The sequence below is a fragment of the Schistocerca serialis genome, chromosome 10 (assembly GCF_023864345.2).
Source record: "Schistocerca serialis cubense isolate TAMUIC-IGC-003099 chromosome 10, iqSchSeri2.2, whole genome shotgun sequence".
In the NCBI taxonomy this organism is placed as follows: domain Eukaryota; kingdom Metazoa; phylum Arthropoda; class Insecta; order Orthoptera; family Acrididae; genus Schistocerca; species Schistocerca serialis.
Window position 1 is genome coordinate 153,295,018 of NC_064647.1, and position 19,097 is coordinate 153,314,114.

The window sequence follows — 19,097 nt, forward strand, 5'->3', positions numbered from 1 at the left end:
CTAAAGCCCAAAATCGTTCATGGGTCTGTTCTCGATCTGTTGGAAATATTTTTCGATAGCATTCCTTTGCGCAACACTTCTCACTAAATGAAATTTCTTAGAACAGAGTTTCTTGCCGTTTTCGGCAAAACATAAGATTGCCCCGAGTTTCTCTTCTTCTTCGCGACCTCTTTCTTCGACTTCACTTTCTGAATTTTACCTTTCCTTCCAGTTGGGTGGTTCTCATAATCACACTCCGTACTGAATATCCCATATTTTGTTTGCAGTTACTGTTTACTTCCCGTGTGATGTTGGCATACGTAAATTCCACGGCACGGATATCCCGTCAATGACAGATACGTCTCCGCACAGCACACAGGCCATGTTGGTACGAGTGGTGTGGAAGTTACCTAGTGGCCATGGCGGTCGCTAGAACCACGACTTCGAGCAGCACGGCCGTTAAACGTATCTAGAGGGCCTTGCGTCGGTCGGAGAGTAATAATAATTTGTGAGAACAAAGACTTGATCGTGCAGATACAATTACTGCACGAAACGGAAAAGCGACCTTTTCCAGGGAACGCCTTAGTTTTACTGCAGGAAAATGACATCGCCGTCGGGGAAGACACCAACCGTTAGGGGATGCTGGTGATTCGCAGCTTCGATTACCACCAAAGGTCCCACGCAGCCGTAGGAGAATGTCTCCCATATCATAGTACTGCTCCCACCTGTGGTGTAACAGCCAGACACCACACTTGCTAGGTGGTAGCCTTTAAATCGGCCGCGGTCCGTCGGACCCGCGTGTCGCCACTATCAGTGATTGCAGACAGAGCACCGCCACACGGCAGGTCTAGAGAGACTTCCTAGCACTCGCCCCAGTTATACAACCGACTTTGCTAGCAATGGTCCACTGACAAAATACGCTCTTATTTCCCGAGACGATAATTTAACATAACCTTCAGCTACGTCATTTGCTACGACCTAGCAAGGCGCCATTATCAGTTACTATTGATATTGAATCATGTACCGTCAAAACCGACGTTCACCATTAATGGATTAAAGTTAAGTATTCCACCAGCTACGTCCTTTTTTCTAAATTCTAATTTCCTTGTCCTGTTCCAGACCTCACGCCAGCCTGCGTGAGCTAAAACGCGTGCCTTTCGGACTCCTCTAGTAACACGGTGTTGGCTCTCCTGCCAACCAAAACATTGGCGACGAGGATGGTATCTCCGACTCGCCGTCTGCTTTCAGCGACGCTGCCGTCAGGTCAGCCACCGCCGCCGCCGCCTGTTCTCCCGCCGGCGACACCCGCAGTGGACGCGTCGCTGCAACCGCCGGGCGCCTCCCTGGGTCACGCGCTGCCGATCGCTTCCCGTGACAGTTGTCCTCCGACATGGAACTCTTGCCCGCTCCGGACCATATGTCGTCTTCGCCCGATAGGTGCCCTGGCCCGATGGAGGTCGACCATTCGGCCCCTCCTGTCTCTCTGCGGGCGCATACACCGCATGTTGGCGTGCACCCTGGAGAAGGTTTTCAGGCGTTTCCTAGCTTCCCTCGGACCGAATGGCAGGGTGCGGGTGGCACAGCCTCGCCTGTTGTTAGGCTCCCCACCTCGTCGCATACGTCAACATGGGGTCCTCCCCACGGCGGGCGGAAGCCTTACGCCACAACCGTACGCCGATTTGCGGGGGAGGAATGTGGTGTCACCGCCAGACACCACACTTTCTAGGTGGTAGCCTTTAAATCGACCGCGGTCCGTTAGTATACGTCGAACCCGCGTGTCGCCACTATCAGTGATTGCAGACCGAGCGCCGCCACACGGCAGGTCTAGAGAGACTTCCTAGCACTCGCCCCAGTTGTACAACCGACTTTGCTAGCGATAGTTCACTGACAAAATACGCTCTCATTGGCCGAGACGATAGTTTAAAGGGCTCCGGAAAGGCTCAAAATCATGAAAAGTTCAATTTTTCCTTTTTTGCGTTTTCTGAATCTGCAGACTATTACCTTTTAATAGATGTATAATTTATTCAATTCCGAAGACTACAACTATTTTTAAATTTTTTTTGAAATGTGTTCTACATGGGCGTGACCCACTGTGGCGCTGTTAAACTGCTGTCAAATGGTGTTATTATTAACGTCCGTGTTCATCAGGAACATTTTAGTGATGTGAGATGAAGTATGTGTTGTGGCTAACCTGTGATGGTTCAATATATATCGCTAGTGTGATTGTCGATTGTTTCATGTTTATTTACTCTGTCGTTATCTCGAAAATATTCGTAATTAATTCTGTTTCTTGAGTCCCTGTTTTGTTGAAGTATAATAATGAGTAAAAGTAAAGTTATTAGAAATCCTCTGAAAGCTTTTAAGAAAAGGAGAAATGTTGGAAAGCCAAAGGTATGTGATATTACTGTAAACAATAAAGACGATAACCAAGTGAGTGAACCTAACCTCTCAAGTACACCTGCCCATAGCAGTCAAAGTGGGAAAGAAAATACTTCACAGAAGAAGCTTGGTTCAATGAGTGAAAACTATGAATGTTTTATGGGCGAATCGGATGTGAATGAAATATTTGATATGTCGGTTCTCAAAGGAATTTTTTCAAACTGTGTAAGATGTATTCATTGTAGTGAAGTTGGTCTGGAACTCTCCATAATAAAGCACGTAGGACTTGCTAGTGAAATACAACTGAAATGTTATAAGTGTTCATACATGACCACCTTTTGGAACAGTGTTGCAGTAACTGCAACTGAAGAAAATGGTAGTAAAATCTACGAACACAACAACGAGCGATGCTTGCTTTAGACAAGGAACGCCTTCGGGCTGCAGACAGGGCTGTAAAGAGTCTAGAAATACAAGCAAGAGTAAACAGGAGGAGGAACAAGAGGAAGCTGGAGGAGGAGTTTGCAGAGGATGAAGATAATCCATCCTATGGACCTGGAATGCACTAAAAAGTTAATCCAATCTTTGTCGCTCGATTCCCAAAACTTTTATTTTCTCATACTAATTACATGTTTTCTAAGGATCTTCCAAACATATTTGTTTCAAACTTTCAGTAAATGTTACACAGTACCTTCTGCATAATTTAACACAGCCTTTTTCCAAAAAACTGTATATTTTTGAATATATAAATAAAAAATTGCAAAAAAATGTTGTGAATTTTCATTACAATTGAAAAAAAATCATCTTTAATAACTGAAATAAAATTTTGTACAATCCCTGTGTTAAGTTGTAGCCCATATTCCAATAAATAATCTGTAAAAAGTTCAACGTCCTACCTCAAATACTTTGTGAGGAAAGATGTAATTTATAAGCGTTATTTTAACATTGCAAGTATAGGGCGTTCCGGAGCCCCTTAACATAGCCTTCAGCTACGTTATTTGCTACGACCTAGCAAGGCGCCATTAACAGTTACTATTGATATTGAATCATGTACCGTCAAGACCGACGTTCACCATTAATGGATTAAAGTTAAGTATTCCACCAGCTACGTCCGTTTTTTTCTAAATTCTAATTTCCTTGTCCTGTTCCAGACCTCACGCCAGCCTGCGTGAGCTAAAACGCGTGCCTTTCGGCCTCCTCTAGTAACACGGTGTTGGCTCTCCTGCCAAACAAAACACCACCATCCTGCGTCCGTGGCGCGCTGCACGTTTCGAGCCGCCGTTCACCTCTATGACGGCGTTTGTGGAGGCGACCAGCGTTATAGTGTAGTACAAATGTGATTCACCCGAAGAGCCGTCACGTTTCCATTGATCGACGCACAATTCCCGATGGTCCCGCGCCCTCTGCCATAGTAACTGATGATGACGTTGGATCAATATGCGAACGCGCATGGCTGTTTCTTGCGGAGCAACAATATACTACGAACGGTGGGGTCTGAAACACTTGTGCATGCACCAGCATTGTGCAGGTTTGGTACAATGCCACAGATCACCATCTATCATTCTTTACAGAGAAAACAAGCTTCCGAATCGCACGTCCTGTGAAGAGTCGTAGACTTCCAACCGTTTAGCGCCTAGTGATAGTTTGACTATCGTTCTTTCTCTTTCCGTAGGTGCTCACGACATAGCACGTGAACGATCGACCAGCTTCGACGTTCTCAGGCTCTACGTAATAATAATCTGCCTTTTGTCAAAGTCGCTAATGTCAATGGATTTCCCCATTGGCTGTCCATACCTTCGGTAAGCTGACACCCAATCGCGTCTGCTCCTCTTACATACATTTGTTTCCGCGTCACGTGCCCGCATCACCACCAGACGGCATCAAACGTCGCAGTGGGCAGTGGTCATAATGTTTTGGCTCATCAATGTATTTCTGACTATTATTTCTTTTTCGATTTATTCACATTTTCCTTACAACCATTTTGCCTTAGCTTCCGTGCACTTCCTATTTATTTCCTTCCTATGCTACTTGTATTTATGAATTTCTCTGAAAATTTTTGTACTTTCTTCTTTCATCGATCAATTGAAGTAATTCATCCATTACAATAGTTTCTCCGCTGTTACCTTCCTTGTACCTGTGTTTTTCTTTCCACCTTGTGTGATTCCCCTTTTTTGAGATGTCCATGCCCCTTCAGCTGAGCCGGCCTTAGTGGCCGAGCGGTTCTAGGCGCTACAATCTGGAACCGCGCGACCGCTACGGTCGCAGGTTCGAATCCTGCCTCGGGCATGGATGTGTGTGATGTCCTTAGGTTTAAGTAGTTCTACGTTCTAAGGGACTGATGACCTCAGAAGTTGTCCCATAGTGCTCAGAGCCATTTGAACCATTTTTGCTATGCCGGTGGTCATTCTGTTCTACATATAATGAGATACCTGAACTCACTCTCTCCTCAAGATACTACAGCTAATGAATGTCAAGGATGAACCATTCAGCTGAACTGCCTTCTGAGCTGTTGGTTTTCGCAGTAACTACAGCACAGAAAACTTCAAGCTTACCCACTTCTTTGGGCATTGTTTCTTTCTGACTATTCTCTTATACTTTTGCTTGATCTTCATCATTCCTAAATTGTTATCTGAGTCTACATATCCTCCTGGATACACCTTACAGTACAGCACCTGATCACAGAATCTCTGCCTGACCATGACGTAATATAACTTAGGTCTTCCAGTAACTCCCAGGCCTTTCGCAAGTATTCCTCCTCCTCGTTGCAGACGTGGTCTAGGGCAGCATGAACACCTACAGAAAAACATAACGCCATCGCAGAGATCCGACAGTATGGGAAAATCTCGGGAATCATAATCAATGTGACCAAATCAGCGGTTAGTAACATCGGTTGTGGTCTCCAAGTCGAAGGTCACTGCCACTCCCTACAGTGTACAAATTCCATTATAGAGGTATCACATTTAAAGGGTGTCCATGCGGCGGCGTATGGATACCGCCATTTGCTTCAGATGGCATAAGTCCAAATCCAATACAGCCTCCATGGCAGCCTGAATCCAATCAAGCGACTGGCCTACATGAACATCTACGCCGCACCCAAGCTCGTACACATCGCCCAAATCTCCCTCAGCCGATAGCCCCAGATGACAATTCCTGGTGGCCTATGGGTATCTAATGATGCCCAGAAACGTCTTTAAGATACGACACTCTCACCCGCTCCATTTCAGGAGGAGCTCGATAAATATTAGAGCCAGCACAATCGCTTTCTACTTAACTACCACGACACGGCGTTGACACGGGCCTTCCACGTCCTAACACGCAGTCTCTTGGAGGCTCTTACTCTGGATTCCCCGGCCTCACCGGTCAATATGGGCCCCATTGCCCCAACACTTTCCCTCATATCGCCCTACTCTGTCGAACGCGGCTACGTGCATGATACCTTTCCGACCAGTGCACACCACAAGCGAACTACTTCTTCTCGTTGTTTTCACAATGCACCACCTGTAATATGTTGGAGAACTTCCGCCCAGATATCCATTGGACATCAGTGTGGAAGAACACTCACATTCCCTTCCTGACAAATGATGCACAACCCCTATGGTACCACGTCACTAATAGCAAAAAGTGAATCCACCACAATGGACTGGCCGAATCACGTACTCGCTGCCACAGTGAACATCGTCTCAGATGTCCATCGAAGCGCGATGTATGGTAATTTGTGCAATCGATACTGTCATGTTGCCTCCGTGCCCCACCAACGGCTGTCATCCCGCAATTCCTTCTCCTTACAGAAGACACACTTTTCCCACTGACCAAGCACCACGCTGTAACATGGTTCAAGGGCCTGGTAACTGTATGCCGTTTCAGTGACGGGCACACTTTAAGCTGGACTTTTGGTAATGTGTTTAAGACGTTTACACCACACTTGAACGAACGCCATCTACCGCCCTCAGTTTGATTGTTACTTACATCATGTAATTTACGAGCCCCTCTCAGCTGGGGCGTACCCGACGTTCGACGTGATCGACATCCACGACCCCTTTTTATGATCGGAGCAGTGTGACAGCCGAGTCCCGATTAATGAGCGGGAGACGTGCTCGAAACAGTTCCCGCCACATCTGCCAATTTATCTTAATTCCTTTTCTCATTTATTCCCTCTTTTGCTTTCAGTTTCCTGTAATATTCCCAAAGTTTGCTGCCTTGAGATGTTAGGGAAGTAGAAACTGATTCAGAACAGCTGGGACACAATAAAGGATTGAAATAAAGTATCATAAAGAAAATAAATACCTCAATCTCGGGCTCTAATCCAACTACCACTTAAATTTTGCATTAAATTCATCAGGATTGGCGGTAGAGGACTTTCGGCCTGAGGAGTCGCCCTCGATCTGTCAACGACCTTTTCAACAGGGTGGAGGAGCGGACAGAGGTTCAGGGCACTGTCATTGCCCTTGGAGTGGGAAAGTGTCCCAAAAGCGAGGATCAACGGCATGAGGATGCAGAAGCCAATATAAGGGACTGCATTAAAGACATATAATGTGTACCTACCGTACAAGTGGCCTGTTATTGAAAAAGTATCATGAGGACGTCCCGTTGGCAAAAGCATCCCGAACAGTTCCCTCTTCGGATCTCTGGGAGGGGACTGCCAAAGGGGAGGTGACCACGAGAAAAAGACTGAATAAACAACTAACGGATAACGTTCTGCGAATCGGAGCGTGGAATGTGAGAAGTTTGAACTTAGTAGGGTAGCAACAAAATCCGTAAAGGGAAACGCTAAGGCTCAATCTAGATACAGTAGGGGTCAGTGAAGTGAAATGATAAGAAAACAAGGATTTATGGTGAGGTGCGTATTGGGTTATATGGGCAACAGTAGGAAAGGGTACAACGGGATTAGGATTCCTTGTGAATAAGAAGGTAGGGGAGAGTGTATAACGGGGAACTGTTCAGCGATAGAGATATTCCCATCAGAATCAACAGCGAACCAACACTGTCAACAACTGTTCAGATAGAAGCACTGGGAGCAAAAGAAAAAGAAGACAGTGAAAGTCACAAGCAAAGATGAGAAGAGACCATACGGAGGCTTGTGATTTCGGGACCCTACCAGACGGAGGACTTTAACACGTAGGTGTAGTGAAGGCTTCGTTTGGACCAGCATTTTAATCAAGTGGATGTAGGGGGAAAGGTAGGTTGGACCCCCAGAATCTATGCACTGTCGAAACATGAAGGAGACACTGGCAGTGTAAAGAAAGGAAAACTACACTCCTGGAAATTGAAATAAGAACACCGTGAATTCATTGTCCCAGGAAGGGGAAACTTTATTGACACATTCCTGGGGTCAGATACATCACATTATCACACTGACAGAACCACAGGCACATAGACACAGGCAACAGAGCATGCACAATGTCGGCACTAGTACAGTGTATATCCACCTTTCGCAGCAATGCAGGCTGCTATTCTCCCATGGAGACGATCGTAGAGATGCTGGATGTAGTCCTGTGGAACGGCTTGCCATGCCATTTCCACCTGGCGCCTCAGTTGGACCAGCGTTCGTGCTGGACGTGCAGACCGCGTGAGACGACGCTTCATCCAGTCCCAAACATGCTCAATGGGGGACAGATCCGGAGATCTTGCTGGCCAGGGTAGTTGACTTACACCTTCTAGAGCACGTTGGGTGGCACGGGATACATGCGTACGTGCATTGTCCTGTTGGAACAGCAAGTTCCCTTGCCGGTCTAGGAATGGCAGAACGATGGGTTCGATGACGGTTTGGATGTACCGTGCACTATTCAGTGTCCCCTCGACGATCACCAGTGGTGTACGGCCAGTGTAGGAGATCGCTCCCCACACCATGATGCCGGGTGTTGGCCCTGTGTGCCTCGGTCGTATGCAGTCCTGATTGTGGCGCTCACCTGCACGGCGCCAAACACGCATACAACCATCATTGGCACCAAGGCAGAAGCGACTCTCATCGCTGAAGACGACACGTCTCCATTCGTCCCTCCATTCACGCCTGTCGCGACACCACTGGAGGCGAGCTGCACCATGTTGGGGCGTGAGCGGAAGACGGCCTAACGGTGTGCGGGACCGTAGCCCAGCTTCATGGAGACGGTTGCGAATGGTCCTCGCCGATACCCCAGGAGCAACAGTGTCCCTAATTTGCTGGGAAGTGGCGGTGCGGTCCCCTACGGCACTGCGTAGGATCCTACGGTCTTGGCGTGCATCCGTGCGTCGCTGCGGTCCGGTCCCAGGTCGACGGGCACGTGCACCTTCCGCCGACCACTGGCGACAACATCGATGTACTGTGGAGACCTCACGCCCCACGTGTTGAGCAATTCGGCGGTACGTCCACCCGGCCTCCCGCATGTCACTATACGCCCTCGCTCAAAGTCCGTCAACTGTACATACGGTTCACGTCCACGCTGTTGCGGCATGCTACCAGTGTTAAAGACTGCGATGGAGCTCCGTATGCCACGGCAAACTGGCTGACACTGACGGCGGCGGTGCAAAAATGCTGCGCATCTAGCGCCATTCGACGGCCAACACCGCGGTTCCTGGTGTGTCCGCTGTGCCGTGCGTGTGGTCATTGCTTGTACAGCCCTCTCGCAGTGTCCGGAGCAAGTATGGTGGGTCTGACACACCGGTGTCAATGTGTTCTTTTTTCCATTTCCAGGAGTGTAGACAGTGTAAGTGAAGAAGGTGACGTGGCAGTGGGATATATTATAAATCCAAAGGAGAAAAAGCAGACAATGGGATACAGACATACACAGACTGGGATATGCCGAATATGACGGCTTAACTACACAGACATACTGGGTAAAAGGAATTGAGAATTTTCTGTGTCAATATGGCGCGAATGTATTTTGCATGTCAAAATTTTTGGTGAGGAAGGCGGGATAAGTATTGAGGCAGGTGGTTTCCATTTTTTCTGGCTGAAAAGTGCGAAGTTATTCATATGAGTATTAAAAGATATCAGCTAAATTTCGATTACGCGATAAGTCACACAAATCTGAGGGCTGTAAATTCAACTAATCACTTAGATATTACAATTACAAAAACCTAAATTGGAACGGTCACATAGATAATATTGTAGGTAGAGCAAACCAAAGACTGCGATTCATTGGCAGAACACTTAGAAGGCGCAACATGTCTACCAAAGAGACTGCTTACACTACGCTTGTCCGCCCTATTCTGGAGTATTGCTGTGCAGTGTGGGATCCGCAACAGGTGGGACTGACGGATGACATCGAAAAAGTACAAAGAAGAGCAGCTCGTTTTGTATTATCGCAAAATAAGGGAGATAGTGTCACAGATATGATACGTGAATTGGAGTGGCAATCATTAAAACAAAGGCGTTTTTTGTTACGGCGGGATCTTCTCATGAAATTTCAATCACCAGTTTTTTCCTCCGATTGTGAAAACATTCTGTTGGCACCCACCTACACAGGGAGAAATTATCATCACGATAAACTAAGAGAAATCAGGGCTCGCACAGAAAAATTTAAGTGCTCGTTTTTTCCGCGTGCCGGTCGAGAGTGGAACGGTAGAGAGACAGCACGAAGGTGGTTCATTGAACCCTCTGCCAGGCACTTTATTGTGAATAGCAGAGTAATCACGTAGATGTACACTCCTGGAAATGGAAAAAAAGAACACATTGACACCGGTGTGTCAGACCCACCATACTTGCTCCGGACACTGCGAGAGGGCTGTACAAGCAATGATCACACGCACGGCACAGCGGACACACCAGGAACCGCGGTGTTGGCCGTCGAATGGCGCTAGCTGCGCAGCATTAGTGCACCGCCGCCGTCAGTGTCAGCCAGTTTGCCGTGACATACGGAGCTCCATCGCAGTCTTTAACACTGGTAGCATGCCGCAACAGCGTGGACGTGAACCGTATGTGCAGTAGACGGACTTTGAGCGAGGGCGTATAGTGGGCATGCGGGAGGCCGGGTGGACGTACCGCCGAATTGCTCAACACGCGGGGCGTGAGGTCTCCACCGTACATCGATGTTGTCGCCAGTGGTCGGCGGAAGGTGCACGTGCCCGTCGACCTGGGACCAGACCGCAGCGACGCACGGATGCACGCCAAGACCGTAGGATCCTACGCAGTGCTGTAGGGGACCGCACCGCCACTTCCCAGCAAATTAGGGACACTGTTGCTCCTGGGGTATCGGCGAGGACCTTTCGCAACCGTCTCCATGAAGCTGGGCTACGGTCCCGCACACCGTTAGGCCGTCTTCCGCTCACGCCCCAACATCGTGCAGCCCGCCTCCAGTGGTGTCGCGACAGGCGTGAATGGAGGGACGAATGGAGACGTGTCGTCTTCAGCGATGAGAGTCGCTTCTGCCTTGGTGCCAATGATGGTTGTATGCGTGTTTGGCGCCGTGCAGGTGAGCGCCACAATCAGGACTGCATACGACCGAGGCACACAGGGCCAACACCCGGCATCATGGTGTGGGGAGCGATCTCCTACACTGGCCGTACACCACTGGTGATCTTCGACGGGACACTGAATAGTGCACGGTACATCCAAACCGTTATCGAACTCATCGTTCTACCATTCCTAGACCGGCAAGGGAACTTGCTGTTCCAGCAGGACAATGCACGTCCGCATGTATCCCGTGCCACCCAACGTGCTCTAGAAGGTGTAAGTCAACTACCCTGGCCAGCAAGATCTCCGGATCTGTCCCCCATTGAGCATGTTTGGGACTGGATGAAGCGTCGTCTCACGCGGTCTGCACGTCCAGCACGAACGCTGGTCCAACTGAGGCGCCAGGTGGAAATGGCATGGCAAGCCGTTCCACAGGACTACATCCAGCATCTCTACCATCGTCTCCATGGGAGAATAGCAGCCTGCATTGCTGCGAAAGGTGGATATACACTGTACTAGTGCCGACATTGTGCATGCTCTGTTGCCTGTGTCTATGTGCCTGTGGTTCTGTCAGTGTGATCATGTGATGTATCTGACCCCAGGAATGTGTCAATAAAGTTTCCCCTTCCTGGGACAATGAATTCACGGTGTTCTTATTTCAAATTCCAGGAGTGTAGATAGACGTGGATGTAGAGTCGTTTAAAGAGGAGTATGTTCGTATTTTATTGAGCTCCTACAGAAGCATTTTTCCACTGGTTAATTAATACCAAACAGGGTATGAAGGTAACAGCTGAAACTCTGTCCTAAAGAGTGCAACAATGATTGCAGCATACCGTGATGGCGGGGAAAGAATACCAACAGCTTCGCGTATGTCAACAGGCGAGAGCATCACGGAAGGTACAGATGATAGGCAAAATATTGTGAACAGTCGTAGTAACGGGATGGTTTTGTTTGACGGTCAACAACGCAGGTAAGACTCGTGTCGCGCTGGACTGAGTGTGTTCTGTACGGACTAGGCATCAGTGCAGGTTGTTTACGAGTAGTGCACACTTCGTATTTGCATTCAAAGGCCGAGTGAAAGACCTGGCAGAGTTCCAAAGAGGACATGTAGTGTGGGCCAGATTAGCTGGCGCGACAGTAACCAAGACAACCCACACAAAACGTGGAAATACGTCATCGTGTAAACATAATAGCGGGCGTAAATCAAAACCAAATGACAGACATCGTCGTGCGCTAACAAGAATTGTGTCAAAACAACACAAAACTACTTGAGCCAAAGTGACTGTTGAGCTCAAAAGGCATCTTCTAGACCCCGTATCTATCTACACTGACCGCCGAGAAATCCATGAAGCGAGTAGTCTTGGACGAGCTGGTATAGCGAAACCATTAGTGACGACAACCAAAGCAAAGAAGCGTAAAACAGGGTGTCAGGAGGATAAATCCTGGACCTCTGATCAATGGAAACATGTCACACGGTCCGACGCGTCAACGGTTTCGTTATTTCCAAAATCGAGCCGCGTTTGAGTCTGTAGAACGCCAGAAAAAAGAAGGGCCTACAATCCTGATTGCTTGAATCCGTTGGTTAAGCGTGGAGATGAAGTGTGATGATGTGGGCAGCCATATCGTGGTATTCTGCCTATTAAAGGCCGTGTTACAGCCAACGATTATGTAAACATTTTAGGTGATCATGTGCACCCCATGATTCAAATGTGTTCCCCAATGATGATGCCATATTTCAGGACGATAATGCACCTAATCATACAGCCATGAAAGTGCAATCGTGGTATCAGTAGCATGCAACTGAAATGCAGCGTCTTCTCTGGCTTAGACAGTTCCCGGACTTGAACATTATCGAACCCTTGTGGGCCGTAGTGGAGCGGAAAACTCCGGAGCAGATTTCCACCTCCCTTCTCACTACAGGAGTCAGAAGAGGTTCTGATCGGAAAGTGGCGTAACATTCTACTGGAGACTATACAATCATAATGTGCCAGTATTCCAAGGAGAATCGCTGTTGTATTACGGGCAAATGGGGGTCAAGTACCTTATTAATAAGTCATTCCCAAGGTAGTACAGGTGTTCACATTGTTCTGCCCATCCCCAATAAGTTTCACTTAGTTTATGAGCTGAAAATGTCTATCAGAGGTGTTGTTTGTGCTGTATATGGATACTCTAATTATTAACAATCATGTCGTCTTTCTACATATTCCCGAGGAAGAAAGAAATGTAGGTGTGAATATAAACTGGAGGGTAGCCCTCAGTGAGATAGTTTTACTTCGTACAATTGAGAACGTTATTATTTGTAACCATCCTTTCGTTATTTTTGAATGTAGACATTTGATTATTTACAGTAGAAGAGCAGACATTAACGAAATATTTAGCAAAGATGAACCTGACCATTTAAATAGCAGTCATGTAGTATATTCCGATCACTTTATAGAGAAGGACTTCAGAAATAAGAATTTACTAAGCCAGTGGTAAGTATTGTTTTTTAAGTAGTAAAATAGCTATATTTTAAAGCATGTTTAGTGATTCGTTACGCTATTGCCGTTACACATAACTTTTTACCCTCCTAGTTTCAGCATTTCGCCTGACTGTGTTCCTTCAATTTTGCCAGATAGAAAGGAAAGTAATTTCGGAACAATCCAAAAGAAACGGAAGCGAGAAGAGGAAGTGGAGCAAAAACATCAGGCGCCGACATTAAAGTGTAAGAGGACCATGGTATTACCTCCAAATTTGCAAGAAAAATTTTTGTCGTTAGCGGTAAACTGTAGAACGTTACAGGAAACAGTATCGAGACAGAAATAAATGATTCATATTTTGAGTTCCGAGTTCTGTAATGCACGAGGGTTGCCGAGAAAGTCATGCACTGCAGTTTTTTCTTCAACAATTCCTTATTGAACATAATGAGAATTACACACACGAAAGAATGGTGATTTATCCACCCACCCTATTTTTCCACGTAAGCTCCATCCGGTTTTATGGCGGAACAAGGGCGTGTATGCCCTGTTGGTGCCAATCGTTGTCCTGGTGGCAGAGCCAGAGCTTCACTGACTCAATCACCTCCTCATCGTCCTCAAAATTTCTTCCACGAACGTCATCCTTTAATGTCCCAAACAAGTGGAAGACGGAGGGGGCTAGGTCAGGGCTGTAGAGTGTATGCCGTAACACTGCCCAGTCCTGTTTTGCGATGTGCTCAGCAGTCCTCAGGCTTGCGTGGGGCAGAGCGTTATTGTGTTGCTGTAAAACATCTCCTGGGTTGGTGTGGCGCCGAAGTAGCGGGAAGCGCTTCTTGAGTTTTGTTAATACGCTGACATATGCTTCTGAATTGATGGTACCTCCTCTTGCCATCACATCAACGAGAATCACACCTTCGCAGTCCCAGAACACGGTGATCATGATCTTACCGGCGGAAGCAGTCGCTTTGAGTTGGAATGGTGTCATTCCATGAGCTGTCGTTTAGTTTTGGGATCAAAATGGTGAACCCAGGTTTCACCACCTGTGACAGTGCGGGATAACAAGGCCTCCCAGAGAGCTTCAGAACACTGCATAATATGAAGACAAGTGTGTTTCTCCTGTGCGATTTGTGATCCACCGTTAGACACCGCGGGACCATCTTGCACACACTTTTGAATATTCAAGAGTGCGGATAATTGCGTCCGCACTTCCTTTGCTGATTGTCAGATGCAGCGCCAACTGCCGAGTCGTAGTGCGCCAGTCCTCGCGAACGACAACATCAGCTCACTGCAACATGTCAGGTGTGACAGCCCTGGATGGTCTCTCCGACCGCTGCAAGTCGTGGAGCTCCGCCGAACCGCCTTCTGATGGCTGGCTCTGAGCACTATGGGACTTAACTTCTGAGGTCATGAGTCCCCTAGAACTACTTAAACCTAACTAACCTAAGGACATCACACACATCCGTGCCCGAGCAGGGTTCGAACCTGCGACCGTAGTGGTCGCGCGGTTCCAGGCTGTAGCGCCTAGAACCGCTCGACTACCCCGACCGGCGCCTTCTGATGATCTCACCCTCCGTGCCCAGCGACTAACTGTACTTCTGACGACAGCAGATGCTCCATAGACTTCGCAGAAGCGCTTGTGAATATTCCACGCGGTTTATTTCTCTACAGTGAGAAATTCAATGACGGCATGTTGCTTGGAACGTACTTCACCTACAGATGCCATTTTGAACCGGTCCGGCAGCTACGCTATGTGTCGGAAATGACAGAAACTTTGCGTGCTCGCTCAGGAGACTTCACATAATACATACGTAACTTCCCGCATTCGTTGCACTATTTTCGGCTGAGAAAAAAAATGCGATGGATTACTTTCTAGGCAACGCTTGTAAAACGCAAAGTAATGAAGTGCAACAGTGCCAAAAGAGAAGTTGATAATGACGTGGCAGGCAAGTTCATCAGCCTGTAGGAAAAATACAGGAAGCCTAAGGGAAGAAGGTATATAGCACAAGAAAGCAGGTTTTCTTCGGCTTTTCATTTCTTTTCACCAAAATCGTACAGTTTTTCGTGGCAATTATAGGTGTATATGTAATGTAGCCACTGATGGAGTGAAGGATCATGCTGATGCTGTACATAGAAATAAAGATAATTATGTTTACATTGCATGTAAACACAGCCCACACCATTATGGAGCCACTTCCGAACTGCACAGTGCCTCGTTGACAAAATCGGTACTCTTCTGACTAGGCCACGGTTTTCCAATCTCCTGGGGCCCAACCGATGTGGTCATGGGCTCAGGACATGCGCTGCTGGCGATGGGCTGTTAGCAAAGGCACTGGCGTCAGCCGTCTGCTGCCATAGGCCATCAACGCCAGATTTCACCGCTCTGTCATAACGGATACATTAGTCATATCTCCCAAATTGATTTAAGCGGTTATTTGAAGCAGTGTTGCTTGTCTGTAAGCACAGACAATTCTGAGCACACACTGCTACTCTCGGCCGTTAAATGAAAGCCATCGGCCACTGTGTTGTTCGTGATAAGAGGTGATGTCTAAAATTTGGTATTCTCTGCACACTCTTCATACTATGGATCTCGGAATATTGAATTCCTTGACGATTTCCGAAATGGAATATCTTATGCGTCTAGTGTCAACTACCATTCCGCGTTGAACGGCTGTTAATTCCCGTCGTGGGCCGTAATGACTTCGGACATCTTTTCTCATGAATCACCTGAATACAAATGACAGCTCCGCAATTGCACTGCCCTTCTATACCTTATGTACACGACACTACTACCCTCTGTATCTGTGTACATCACTATCCCATGACTTTTGCCGCCTGAGTGTTTATCAGTAAAAAGATATGAATCATGCAATTCTTTTATTTTTTTAATGAATGTGAAACTTCTTGTCTTCTACGTTGTCCAAAACCTTTAGGAATCGGTTAGCACACTGGACTCGCATTCGGGAGGACGACGGTTCAATCCCGCGTTCGGCAATCCCGATTTAGATTTTCCATGATTTCCCTAAATCACTTCAAATGCCGGGATGTTTCCTTTGAAAGGGATGGGGCCGATGACCTCGCTGTTTGGACCCTCCCCCAAAATCAACCACCCAACCTTTAGGAATCATTTCAGTAAATTTTTGTATTCAAATATCCCATAGAGTTCGAATGAAATTGGTTGGTTGATTGATTCTCAGAAGGGGACCAAACAGCCAGGTCATCGGTCCCGTCGCATTAGAGAAGAATAGGGTAGGAAGTCGGCCGTATCGTTTCAAAGGAACCATCCCGGCATTTAGCTGAAGCGATTTAGCGAAATCACGGAAAACCTAAATTTGGATGGCCGGAATGCGAGTCCGGTGTGCTAACCACTGCGCCGCCTTGCTCGGTAACAAATTGGTCCATACACCGATAAGTGATATGCTTCTGTAGAGGGTGTTAGTGAAAATTGTTTCCTCTTATTGACCAACAAATATTTTGTGGAGCTGTTTAAATTATATGAAAATAAAATAAACAAGTCTTCTGAAGCCCGGTTATCAGAAAAGATTGTCAGACTAAAGAATATTATGCATACATGATCAGATAACTATTCTGAGATGTTAGGTGTAAGTAACGCTGTAGTCAATCACATACAGTCCTATTACACAGAAAATCTTTTTATTCCATATCTAGGCCCCAGGAGAAGACAACATTTCATTAGTACTACTGACAGCCTTAGGAGAGACAGCCATGACAAAGCTCTACCATCTGATGAGTAAGATGTATGAGACAGGCGAAATACTCTCAGAATTCAAGAAGAATGTAATACTTCCAATGTCAAAAAAGCAGGTGTTGACAGGTTTGAAAATAAATGACCTATCAATTTAATAAGTCACGACTGCAAAATACTAACACGAATTCTTTATGGACGAATCGAAAAACTGGTAGAGGCCAACCTCCGGGAAGATCAATTTGAATTCCGTAAAAACGTAGGCAAAAGCGAGGCAATGCTGACCCTACGACCTCCCTTAGAAGATAGATTAAGGAAACGCAAACCTACGCTTCTAGCGTTTGTAGCCTTAGAGAAAGGTTTTGACAATGTTGACTGGAATTCTGAAGGTGGCAAGGGTATAAAACAGAGAACGAAAATCTATTTACAATTTGTGCAAAAACGAGATGGCAGTTATAAGAGTCGAGGGGCACGAAAGGAAGCAGTGGCTGAGAAGACTGTCGGACAGGGTTGTAGCCCATCCCCGATGTTATTCAGTTTGTATCCTGACCAATCAGTAAAGGAAACAAAAGAGAAATTGGAAGAAGGAATTAAAGTGCATGGAGCAGAAACAAAAAAACATTGAGGTTAGCCGATGACATTGTAATTCTGTCAGAGACAGCAAGGGACCTGGAAGAGCAGTTGAACGCAATAGACAGTGTCTTGAAAGGAGGAAATAAGATGAACATCAATAAAAGCAAAATGAACATAATGGAATTTAGTCGAATTAAATCATGTGATGCTGAGGGAATTAGATTAGGAAGTCAGTCACTTAAACTAGTAGATGAGTTTTTATATTTGGGGAGCAAAATAACTGATGATGGTCGGATATAAACTGTAGACTAGCAATGGAAAGAAAAGCGTTTCTGAAAAAGAGAAATTTGTTAACATCGAGTAAAGATTTACGTTTCAGGAAGACCTTTCGGAAGGTATTTGTATGGAGTGTAGCCATGTATGGAAGTGAAAAACGGACGATATACAGTTTGGACGAGAAGAGAAAAGAAGCTTTCGAAATGTGGTGCTACAGAAGAATGCTGTACATTAGATGGGTAGATCACGTAACTAATAAGGAAGTACTGAGCAGAACTGGGATAAAGGGAATTTGTGGCACAACTTGTCTAGAAGAAGGGATTGGCTGGTAGGACACGTTCTGAGGCATCAAGGGATCATGAATTTGGTATCTGAGGAAAGCGTAGAGGGAAAAAATCGTAGATATGTGAACACTAAGCAGATTCAGAAGGATATAGGTACTGGGAGATGAAGAAGCTTGCACAGGACGGAGTGGCATGGAGAGCTGCATCAAACCATTCTCTGGCCTGAAGACCACAACAACAACAGCTAAAAATGTTTCCTTTTTGCCAAAATTCCCAACCTACTATTCAGTAAATGTCGTCTTATAACAATTACTTTACATATGAGAGCCAAACCCAAGGCATCACATATTCGTTTTTCGTGCAAGGTATTACGTGCCAGCAGACGACAACGGGAAAGATATCATTTCGGACCACTAAATGTCACATCTGTGCGCTGCCTGGTACGAATATAATGCAATCTTGCGATTGTTCAAGCTGTTATCTTTACCTGCTATTAGTTAATGCGTTAGAAGACCATTTCCACAATAGTCGCAGCGTGAGCAGAGGCAGCGCCTCTGACGGCGGGTGCGTCAACTGCCGCTGGCGACAGCAGCCCGCTCTGGCGGCGGATGCGAATGGACGGCGGCGGTTCGGCAGTAGCGCGCGAGACTCCGTCCCGTGAAGTCAACCCGGGGCGGTCTCGTTAATAACGTCCACTGTGTCCGCCGGTCACAACACCACGCTCCGCGGTCCTCGCTGACGGGACGACGAAGCGATCCGTCGACGAGCAATTCCTTCGCAGGCGTAACAGCAGGTCTCAGTCGTCCGGTTCCTCGGTGCTGTCCTCCTTTGACAAGCGCGAGACTTTCTGGTAACAGATCGCCGTCATCGGCCAGGTGAGTGAACACTATTAACAAATACAGCTCTCAGTATCTTCCGTAATCAAAAGCAATCTTCTTGCTGCCATGTATTTTATTCACTGCAGATGCGTTTCACCTATCCACTGTAAGGCATCTTCAGTGGAATCTGGACTGATACAATTTTATGTTGATACGAGAAATTTGTAGATTTTAAATCACTTCACGTCCAGTTGTTTTCATACA

At 46.7% G+C, this 19,097-nt stretch overlaps 1 protein-coding gene across 1 annotated transcript in view; it reads left to right on the forward strand.

Moving 5' to 3' along the window:
- Positions 1-18,666: 18,666 nt before the first annotated feature.
- The window catches only part of LOC126424852 (connectin-like), a 746,266-nt gene continuing 745,835 nt past the window's right edge, over positions 18,667-19,097 (forward strand). Inside the window, exon 1 of the mRNA XM_050087662.1 lies at positions 18,667-18,890. The gene's annotated coding sequence lies outside the window, so the exon portion shown is untranslated. The remainder of the gene's footprint in view (positions 18,891-19,097) is intronic.